At 40.9% G+C, this 10,867-nt stretch overlaps 1 protein-coding gene across 1 annotated transcript in view; it reads left to right on the top strand.

Annotated features, from left to right (window-relative positions):
- Positions 1-4,381: 4,381 nt before the first annotated feature.
- The window catches only part of LOC136431371 (secretin receptor-like), a 38,368-nt gene continuing 31,882 nt past the window's right edge, over positions 4,382-10,867 (top strand). Inside the window, exon 1 of the mRNA XM_066422715.1 lies at positions 4,382-4,507. The gene's annotated coding sequence lies outside the window, so the exon portion shown is untranslated. The remainder of the gene's footprint in view (positions 4,508-10,867) is intronic.

Genomic DNA, 10,867 nt, shown 5'->3' with positions numbered 1-10,867 from the left:
TCAAAGGTCCACTTTTTAACGTCCAAGGTTTTTTTTCAAGGTGGACTTATTTGTATCACCAACGGGGCTGGAATCCGAGAAAAATTGCTCACTTTGTCTCTGATTTCTTTCTTTGAAATCCTCTCAAAAAAACAGGAAATGCCATATCAGAAGGTTCAATTTTTAAAATTTTCCGGGGGGGGGGGGGCATACCCCCGACCCCCCTAGGAAGCTCGCGCCTGCGGCGCTCGCCAGTCTCGCGCTCGCGCCTACGGCGCTCGCTGGTCCCTCAAACATTAAAAAGAACCCCCCCAATCAAAATCCTGGCTACGGGCATGCGTAGGCATGGGAAGAAAGAGAAGCTTCACTATCACCGCGCGCGCGGCAGGATCAGGACATTACTATCCTCCCGGCTGACAAAGGACGCCTGGTACGTAGTCTTTCTCTTCGGATGCAATATTCGCGCTAAAGCCCCCCTCTCACTGAACCCGCGGCACGCTGGTGGCATCGCTGCGCCCGATCGTATTGACAAAACACTCAACGAATTTCATCGACAAAAAACTAATCTTATATGAAGCTTTGTGTGTTTTGTTGTCTTTTTGGTCATAGTTGCACGTTTTGAATGATATTCCCATTACAAAGTCAAGGGTAACACAAAACAGTTTAGGACGCAGCGACGCCGCCAGCGTGTCGCGGGTCCAGTGAGAGGGGGCTTAAACCTCTCAATGATCTTTAAACAGATTTCTTGGAATCTCGCAGTTTGGACCAAAGCGCCTCTGAGGAGCCTTCCCCAACCCCATCTTGATTTCATGTATTGACTGCGGATCTTCTATCGTGTCTGAAACATACCCCCATGGCGACTCTCATATCCTAACGTCTTCCACACGGCCGGCTTCTATGATGAATCAGACCCTGTGGGGAGAAATGCTGTAATGGTTATTAGAGTTTCCAGCTATTGCGTCAGCCCTTTGATTCCACAGACTTCACATAAATCTCACTTCTACCCCCACAAGAACCCTTCTGGTAAGCCCATCTTGACTATGATGTACAACGTATCGTCACCCATGTCCAATACAAACTCATTACTTCCTCTTATCAAAAGGCAATTTGCCGGCTGGCGTTTGCAGTGGCGCAGAAAAACAAAATTCAACTCAGGAGACACTGATAAAAGGTGTACAGCACCTCACGGGATGTTTTTACAAGGTTTCCAGCGTACTCCCATCAAATAACATTTTAGAGGAAAGCTGAGCCGAAACCTTTATCAGTCTCTTATTGTATCAATTTCCCGATGGATAATTACATTGCTCAAAACGGTTATATCATTATCTAATTATTTCATGTTTAGCCTACTACTGTTACACAATTCATTAATTAAAAGGCAAGGCAAACTATGTTACAAAGTAGCAAATCGCCTACGAAGGTCGTTCGGAAACTTGGAGACTTCAGCGGGGAACAGAGTGCGGGACGTGACTATGAAAAGTAAAGAAGTATATTCAATTTGATGTTTTCCAAAACTAGTTCATTTTGAGCATTTCTTACTAAGTGACGCAAGGTTGAAAAATTGGGAGATAAGAAGTGAGATAATGCAGGAGCTAGAACGGTGGTCAGATCTGCGCGTGGGGCGTTTCTGATTCTCCTCGTAAAATGATGATCTATGAAGATATTGTTAAACATCTTGGTCAAGGATCCATTCGAAGTTCAACAAGACTCAAGCTGCATGCCTTCAGCAGGGAAAGCCTTGACGTTAAACCGCTAGCTCGACTTGTTAATCAATTGTACATGGATTTAACGTATTTACTTGCAAAGGTCGCCGACAAAATGACTACATTTATTGGGGATTTGGTGGACATTGATGGATGGATGGATGGATGGATGGATGGTTCGGTGGATGGATGGGTGGAGTGGTTGGAAAAATTGATTTTTCGATTGATTGATTATGATTGATTGACTGACTGATTGGCTGATTGATTGATTGATTGATTGATCGACGATAAACTTCCCTTCGACAAGTTCAACATCATTGGTAACGTTTGGTATCTCTGTATTTACGACCCTTCGTGTAGATGTCGGTGATGGAGATACATGTACTTCCATCTGACATCTGCCAATTTGAAGACAAACCAATCCACCCACAACCTCAATTATAGTTTAACCATGTTTACCACCAAAACTCAGATTTATGTCTGGTCGCCCAAAGTCCTAGAGGTGTATGGCGGAGTTAACAACCCTTCTGTACCTGCTCTACATTAGGTTAATAAGATTAAGCTGCAAATATCGCGTTCCATGCTAGAATTACATGATCGTTATATCCCATGAAACTAAATATACTCAACTAAGAGTACAAGGAAATTACATCTCTTTCCGATTCAATTTATAACGGCGACAATGTGGTGCCTTCTCGGGTACTATTAATAATTATACTGTTAATAGCAATGTGCTCTTATCTTAAAAAGCGAAAAGCTTGCCTTCTTTGATTGCCTTACTATAAATCGGACGTTGTTAAATGCTACACCTTTCGAAATGTTGGTATCGGCATGGACAAATACGTTGACTTTCATATCCAGCATTTCCAAGTTTTCATCTATATCATAATTTTTTATGAATGACCATTGTTTATGGCTTTGTAGGTATGTGTGTGTGTGTGTGTGTACGTGTGTCTGTACGTGTGTGTCTGTATATGTGTACGTGTCTGTACATGTGCGTGTGTTTGTGTGCGTGTGTGTGTGTTTGTGTATGTGTGTGTCTGTGTGTGCATGTGTGTGCCTGTGTGTGTGTGTATTTGTGAATATAAATTTGCGATGATGTCGAGGTGCTATGGGTAAGTTTGCGCCCCCAAGGCGTGTACTTGTGGGCGTGTATTGGCGAGCGTTGTGTTCCAGCGATTACTCATACACACCATGCAGCGCTGCCATACCTCCCGAGTTGTTGTTTTGTGATACGTATACAAAAGGGTGACAGGGCTTTATGGATAAGTTTGCGAAATTTGCCCTTTTTGATTGGCTTGTTATATACAATGTGGGACAAATACCCTAAATTTCGATAGCATCGTCCGCCGTCAAAGAATGGACAATCCGCCGCTTCGGTGACGTTATGTTGTGCAGATGAACCACTTGACTCCATTAATGGTGGATTTAAAGTCCCAGAACGTTTGTGGTGCCCCTGTCTCTGTTAAGAGATTGTTAGAAAGCCTTCATATTTTGTCCTTGAACTGTATGTAGTGTGCCGAATGGGACTCTGCATAACGTCCTCCTAGCACCCAAGGACAAAATACCCAAGGAGCGGACAAGTGCTATGGCCAAAACGTCAGAAACCCATATAAGGACTCATACATTGGAGAGACGAAAGCTCACTCAAGACCAATTTCCTAGAACACAAGAGCCCACGTTCAACAACATCAGAAGTCTCCATACACATTCACAAAATTGTGGAAAATTTCCCGTATGTCGGATATTACAGTTTAAACATACTTTCGAATGATTTCCACTAACACTCATGAACTTTAATGATGGAATACAGTGGACGTGTTACCGACTAAAACGTGCTGTAGTGTTTGACATATAAGGAAGCTACTGCGAGCATGTGATAGGGAAGGTATTTACCATACACATTGGACGGACAATCTTTATAACATTTTCATGCCCAAGGACTATACGCGTCAGTAACGGTCCTGCGCCTTGAGATACGGAGGAAGCTGGGCTGTGCTGCAGAGGAAGCGCTAACCAATAACTCAAGGAATAAAACAACGCACACTAATCTTCGGCAAGAGCTCCCGTCCATTTTCTTTCATCTTGAACGGAAGGAAAGTCATTTCCTTCCTTGTGTACGTTATGAAAGTCATTTTCCCTCCTTTTGCACGGAAGGAATGTCTAAATCATGGACCTCATCAGGGGCTTTATGTTCATCACCGATAAGAAGATTAAGGTCTTCAAATTAGAGAAGTCTAGCAGCCACAGTATGATTCTTTCACATCGTCTCGGATCATTTTCTTGGGTTATTTCAACAAAGCGTATATTCTAGCACCTGTGTCAATGATAAAAAAACATATGCCAAAGCTAAACGCACGAGAAATCAGGTAAGATCCATATTAGATTCTGTTCAGAGCAGTTCATTTTTTTACAGGTTGGCATTTTATAACAAATGATTGGAAAGTAGCTACATTTGCTCACTACAAAGTCATATTCATAGTTGGTAGACTATTAATAATCTATTGGTAAAAGAGGTGAAGCTGGTTTGATTGCTTGGCTGGGATTGGTACATCAATATGGGAAACTGTCCAAATACGGAATCATCAAACGATCCGCCATTCGGTTCAACGCTGTCATTGGACACACATACACTGACGTCATCAAGAGGAAGTCACGTGACTTCGGATGGTAACCAGTTCACCAATTCAGTTAGAGCAGCTTTCGAGCTGTTATTGCCGACACTTGATCTCCTCATAATTAGATTGAAACGGCAGTTGAGGTTTTAAAGCATTACCCTGACTCGGGCCGGCAAAACAAGCGGCGACATCAGGCAGTCAACAACGGTGAGTAACAATAGTGTTTGCCGCAGTCGGCTGGGGATGTTTTTGAAAAGGGTTAGATTTGATTAGTCTACACTACTTATGCCTTTGCTCCGTGTTGTCCGATAGACATATATATCTTGAATCTGTAACACTAAAGGAAAAGCAGTTTTATTCTTTATGGAGGGAACGGAGACTCGAACGTTCCATCTTACATACCTGAATTATTGTCAATTCAATCTTATAATCCTAGCACATGTACAAAACATTTGAGGAAGATAACACAAATACACCTGTGGTAGTCTACCGGTGCGCGTGTATATATTTCCTGTGATTTGCACCGCTCCAACTGACTTGACAAGGTTAAATCTAGAGATAGTCTACCTAAAGCAGCGTTAAGTGAAAATGCCAAACCTTCCTATCCCGCGGGCGGAAGACCACGAACTCAGATCTACACATGCAAGGGGAATGTCTGGCCAATACCACGGGTGTGTTTAGCCGTAAAATGATACAATGGACCAATCTTATTGGAAAAAGGTAGCAAACAGATACAGGCTTTCAATTCTCAACATATGCTTTGAATCCCTATAGTACTGTCACTCACTTTAGTGGAACAACCTTGTTTTTAAACAATCAGCTATGTCAATTCTGATAATTCTGCCAAATACCCTAGGACGACCTCATTAGAATAGTGGTATCCAGTCCTTCTCAAAAATGGTAATCTAAAGTGCACATACCTCGGATATTAGTGACATTGCATTAGTAGATTTTCCTTTAGATTTTCCTTTCATTTTATGATGTGGCAGGCTAAGGGTAGCTGGTAGCTTTATGGAAGTTGACGTTGCAACATGTACTTAAAACACTTCAAATAAATAAATAAGTGTAAATTTTAATAATGCGTGTAAATAACGTGCGACTTTTCGCTGCCAATTCCCGTCCACGTACAAAACCTGCATTATTTGCGGGGTTGTTATACTACAGAACTAGATGACAGAACGGTACATATTATACCGTCATAACCCATAACGCGTTGTGCCTCTCCTATACAACAGAATGCCAGTGCAAATGAATGAAGACCTTTATTGCACATTTTTGCCACATTTGGCTAAGTACAGGTCACAACAAAACAAAATAACAAGTACAGTTAACGGATACAAAAGATATGACTATCATTAGATAAATTCTACTTCTCCTCGCTTTTCGGTTATAGTAGATATAAAAGAACAGACGTGTTTTTTAATGGGAGGTTTGTCAAGTCGCATTAGGAATATGAATTTTTGTACAGTACTTAAATGTGTGAAGTAGGGAAATAGGTTTTCTACAATCTTATACAGTTCATTTCTTTCTTTGGTATATGATTCACATTCTACCACAAAATGACATTCGTCTTCTATTCTATTCAAAGTACAATGTTTACATAATCGTTGTTCTAGAGGAGTGCGGGTATGTCTTCCCGTTTCAATATGTATTTTGTGGCAGCTGATTCTTACTCTTGTGACTGCCTTCCTGTCCTTCATATTTGCGTTACTTAGATATTTTTCTTCATTATCTATAGTTTTAAATAGTCTATATGATCTTAACTTATTTTTGGCAGCCCCACCTTTGTTGTCGTTATGTATTTCTTTTAGAAACGTTTGGAAGTAAATGTCTTTTATCCGCTGGCCAAGTGAACTAACAATTTGTAACGTATTTGTATTATATGAAATTGGAAGATGCCATAAGAAAGCAAACCCGCTCTCCTCTAAAGACGTACGTTTTCCTGTCGCCCAACATTTAAAACCAGATTTGTCTAAATCTAACTGACAACAGAAAGCATCTGCTTGAAAACTGTCGGCTGGCACATTTTGGCGAAGTCTAAGGAAATATTTGACGGCATTTAGCGAAGCCTCCACTTGTATTGGGTATCTTCCTAATTCCGCCCTTGCAGCTAGGCTGCAAGCAGACCTAGGTACACGTAATGATTGTTTGCAGAACTTTAAATGAACTGATTCAATTGGACAGGAATTTGAACTTTTGAACGAACCCCATATTTCAGAGCCGTATAGAATAATGGGTTTAACGCACGCATCAAAAAGTTTGTTTCTCACAGAAATTGGGGGGTCGGCATTGTCTAGAGATTGGTTGATGCCGAACAAAGCTTTTAGACCTTTCCTGTAGAGATGTTTGTGATTCGCCTTGAATGTGCCGGCAGAGTTGACAATGATACCTAAGTAACAATAAGATGTAACTAATTCAACAGGGTTTTTCTGGTATGTAAACAAACAGTCTTTTGGAAGACGGCCACCTTTAGAGAAAACAACAACTTTTGTTTTCCTAAGGTTTACATTCAGTTCCATGTATTACAATAGTTTTCTAGCTTATTCAAAGAAGTTTGTAACCCTTGCTTAGACTCGGAAAAAATAACTAAATCATCTGCGTATAATAAACAGGGAATGTGCTTATCGTGCATAATTGGTGGTTTACATTCATTGTTAAAGATGGTTGTAATATCACTAATAAATAAGTTGAATAACGTTGGGCTTAAATTACAACCATGCTTGACACCGCTATGCGTAACATATGATTCAGTGAGACCATGACTATGTTCGACACAATTTGTAGTTTTAGAGTACATGTCTTTGATAGTTTGAAGAAACTTACCACCTATACCAAGCTTGTTCAATTTAAATATGAGGCCATTTCTCCATACTGAATCAAAGGCCTTACTAAAATCTACAAAACATGCAAAGATGCGAGAGTTCTGACTGATATATTTCCTAACTAGGGTGCTAACTACGAAAAGATTATCTGATGTTCTAAAGTTTTTTCTAAAGCCTGCCTGATGGGGTGTAGCGCACTCGTACCGCACTCGACCGATGTTGGACTGAAGCACTGCGAATTTAGAACGTTGGAGCTGCGTAACAGCATTCGCACGAAAGTTTTTGGTAGTTCCCACATTTTCAGGCGTAATGTGCGTAACGGTACGGGTGTATGCCTGCGTACCTAAAACTTTCACGAAACGATTGAGATACACATGAGGTGCGTATTGTGCGTTGCGTACGCCTGCGTATGACATAAATGTTACTACGCCACTCATACGGACATGATATACGCACAAGTGTGAAAGGGCATTCACGCTTCTCGTCATGCTTTGTTTTGTTTTACAATGCTGTTCCCTTCATCGTGTAACATTCCGTGCACAGGCAGAGACTAAAAAAACATGATCAGGACGGACAGCTAACTGCAAGCATACAAGCCCCGCAATGCATTCACTCTAAACAGCAACGGGCTCCATGTACTAACTAATTGGGTCTTAAATGTAAAGCCATGAAAGGATGAGCCGTTGTGGTTGCGCATACCAAATATCCAGGTCCAGCTACCGAAATACGAACAATCCTCCCCCTGGAACGCGTTAGCCACTCATAGGAACCCCATACACAAAAATGCTTCAGAACAAAATAAGCTTCTCAAAATTTGAATCGGGAGCAAAACATTTGAAGCGGCATTAGAATCCTCTACTACGCAGACAATCAAGTTTTAACCGAAGGACATTTCAGTCGCAATAAACAATCATAAGGGTCGACATCATTCACCAAGGTGCTTAAACATACTCCCCATTTAGAGAGATGACAGATGACGGCTGCCATTCTTATTGAATGAATGACGACCTTTATTGTACATGTTTGCCCCACTGGGCTAAGCACAGGTCACATGTTAACAAATCTATACATATTCACGAGTATTACCGTATATAAATATCTAGCATACTGTAGTATTTTCGACTTCCTCTCGCTTCTTGGTAATTGTATTAATGGGAGGCTGTGTGATTAGTTAGAGTTGGTCTATCAAAGGCTGTAAGAAAAATAATTTTCTCTCTACTATTCAGATATCTAAAGTAGAGAAATTTACTTAACACATAACTTAAAAGAATCATTTCATTTACGTTCACCTTAGTTTTTATTCTTTTTCTTAAATCAGTTCTGGGACACCCAGCGTTCCATGGAATTACTCAGAGTACTTCTGCAACAATGATAGTCAGTAGCAATTAGAAGCAGTGCCTAGCCAGAAAAATGCAATCAAATGCAGGAGGGCTACTTCAGCGACAACATTACAGGTATCAACGCACAACTTTATCTGTCAGTGGCTTCTCCCAACAAGTTAAGCAAGCAACATTTCATAAGCATGAAGCAATCTTCTTTGTACTTAGATGGTCTTACTTAGGTCAAAAATAGCACCAAATTCATCTACTCAGTGCCTTCAAACGCACACCATGAAGCCCATTTTGAATAGCGAGTACGCGAACTTCGGACCAACTTCTGGCGTCTGTGGAATGATTGGACAAATGTATTCTTTGTAGAAAGCAGCAGGCGGCAACCTTTGAAAAACTAAGCCCTGCTAATGTGTACATTTTCTAGGTCTTTGAAAGAAAGAGGTCATCACCTTGTTTCCTCGCACAATGAACATCTATTGGCCTCTCATTTTAACCAGTGCACGTAGTTTTTTAGTTCTAAGTACGTATGACCTGACCCTCGGCATACTGTATTTCAAGCCTTCTTACAAGGATTTATCACTCAACTTTGATGTCGTCTTTTTTGTTTGTCTGAGTATCCATCGATCTTACGGGCAGACACTAGTACGTTCCCTAGACAGGTAGCCACTTTTTTATTAAAACTTTCAAATGCACTGTATATGAGCGGCACCCATAGCAGCACATGATTCAATAAATATGCACAAAAGTATCATACATACTACAATATGTAAACCTTGGATTTTTCTTCATAGGAGACTGATCATTGCAGTTTGCTGATCTGCTCATTCTGTCAATACTGTCTGATTTCTGTGCAAGTATGAATGGTATAACTGCATCACGGCACCTTTCACGCACAGATTAGACTTCACCACGTGAGGCAAATCTTGTCATATTTCATTTACAACATTATCCTACCTTCTATCTCCACCATGGTAACGTTGGGAGGGAGTGTTTACAGCGGGAGACTTGTTGATTTGACTTGATTTGATTGATTGATTTGGCTGTAAAATAGTACAGCCAGGACTACCTAACTAGCCGAAGGCTATTTTAAAGGGTTAGCCCCGGTAATTGAATGAATACAAAATTCAATAAAAACTTTCATAAAGCATATTGATACGTACGTTTACAGCTGATAAACGCATGGCCATGATGTTTTGACTTTCAAAATTGTACCATCGCTGCGGGGGTCACTAGGTTGTATCAAACCTTCCTAAAACTAGTAAGAGTTTTCAACCTCGAATCGCCATGGATAGATAGTTCGAATATCAAAGAAATGCATAACGTCGGCTACTTTTAACAGATACTAGCTCTCGTGTAAGTTTGAAAAACATGATGAAGTACGCGGTCTCGAATTGTATATGAAATACGTCATACATGACGCTTCCATGCAACTTGCTGTTACTGGTTCAGGAGTTTATCCTGTTATGTTGCTGGACGTAAACCTATTTCATTGTTTTGTATGAAGAAGAGATATGACTAAGGATCATGACGTTCTTTATTGCTCATTAGAACTAGCTTTGGCAACATACACCTCGACATGTGGACATGACCCATACTGGACGATAATAATAACCGGCCATGTTACGCTACACATGAGACCGTTTTCATGCTTATAACAGATGCATCCGGCAGACAAAGTCAGAAAATGATCTGCTGCCTTCCGTTGTACCTACGGGAAACAATGTCTTTGGAGCAATAGACTGTCATAGGCATGAAACAACAAAGAACACGAGAAAGAAGGACATTTATGATGTCATGAATTCCAGCCCAGAACGCTGTGTCCGCTCCGTTCTGAACTGCAATTACCTGTAATTAATGCACATACGTTATATTGTCATGCTGTTCGTTATGTTGTCATTGTGTATGTATGTACAGCTATGTCTACTGTATTTGTTGTTGTGTCCACTAAGAAGTCCAGGAAAACTAATGGATTTTCTCAATAAAGTCAGTGCAGAGGGCGGATTTAGGGCGTGTATAACTTTCAAGGTAAGATTTCAGGCTATTCCTAGATAACATTATCCTGATAACGATGCTCTATAGAGAGAACTTCACTTAACCAAATCACTTCTTCTCGCCATTTTGACATTGCCTGCCCGTTAGTTTCTACACATCGCTTGCAAAGTTCTGTTGTCTAGACACAACCTTAGTGACACTGTCGGGATGCTGATATTCCCGGGCGCTACATTACGATGTCTCTGTATGTTCTCAGGCATTCAACATTGTCGTGGTGGTTCCCTGCGTGCATCCCAGGCAAGTCACTTTCAGTGTTATCTCTTCTCAATTAGCGCCCAAATGTTCCACCCGTGCCAAGTCACTCCTTTTAGCAGCCATCACACGTCACAGCGGAGCTTCGCACCAAACTAGCCATATTTATG

Source organism: Branchiostoma lanceolatum, chromosome 3, assembly GCF_035083965.1.
Source record: "Branchiostoma lanceolatum isolate klBraLanc5 chromosome 3, klBraLanc5.hap2, whole genome shotgun sequence".
Lineage (NCBI taxonomy): Eukaryota > Metazoa > Chordata > Leptocardii > Amphioxiformes > Branchiostomatidae > Branchiostoma > Branchiostoma lanceolatum.
The sequence above is the reverse complement of the archived record's forward strand: the minus strand, read 5'-3'. Positions and strand labels throughout refer to the sequence as shown.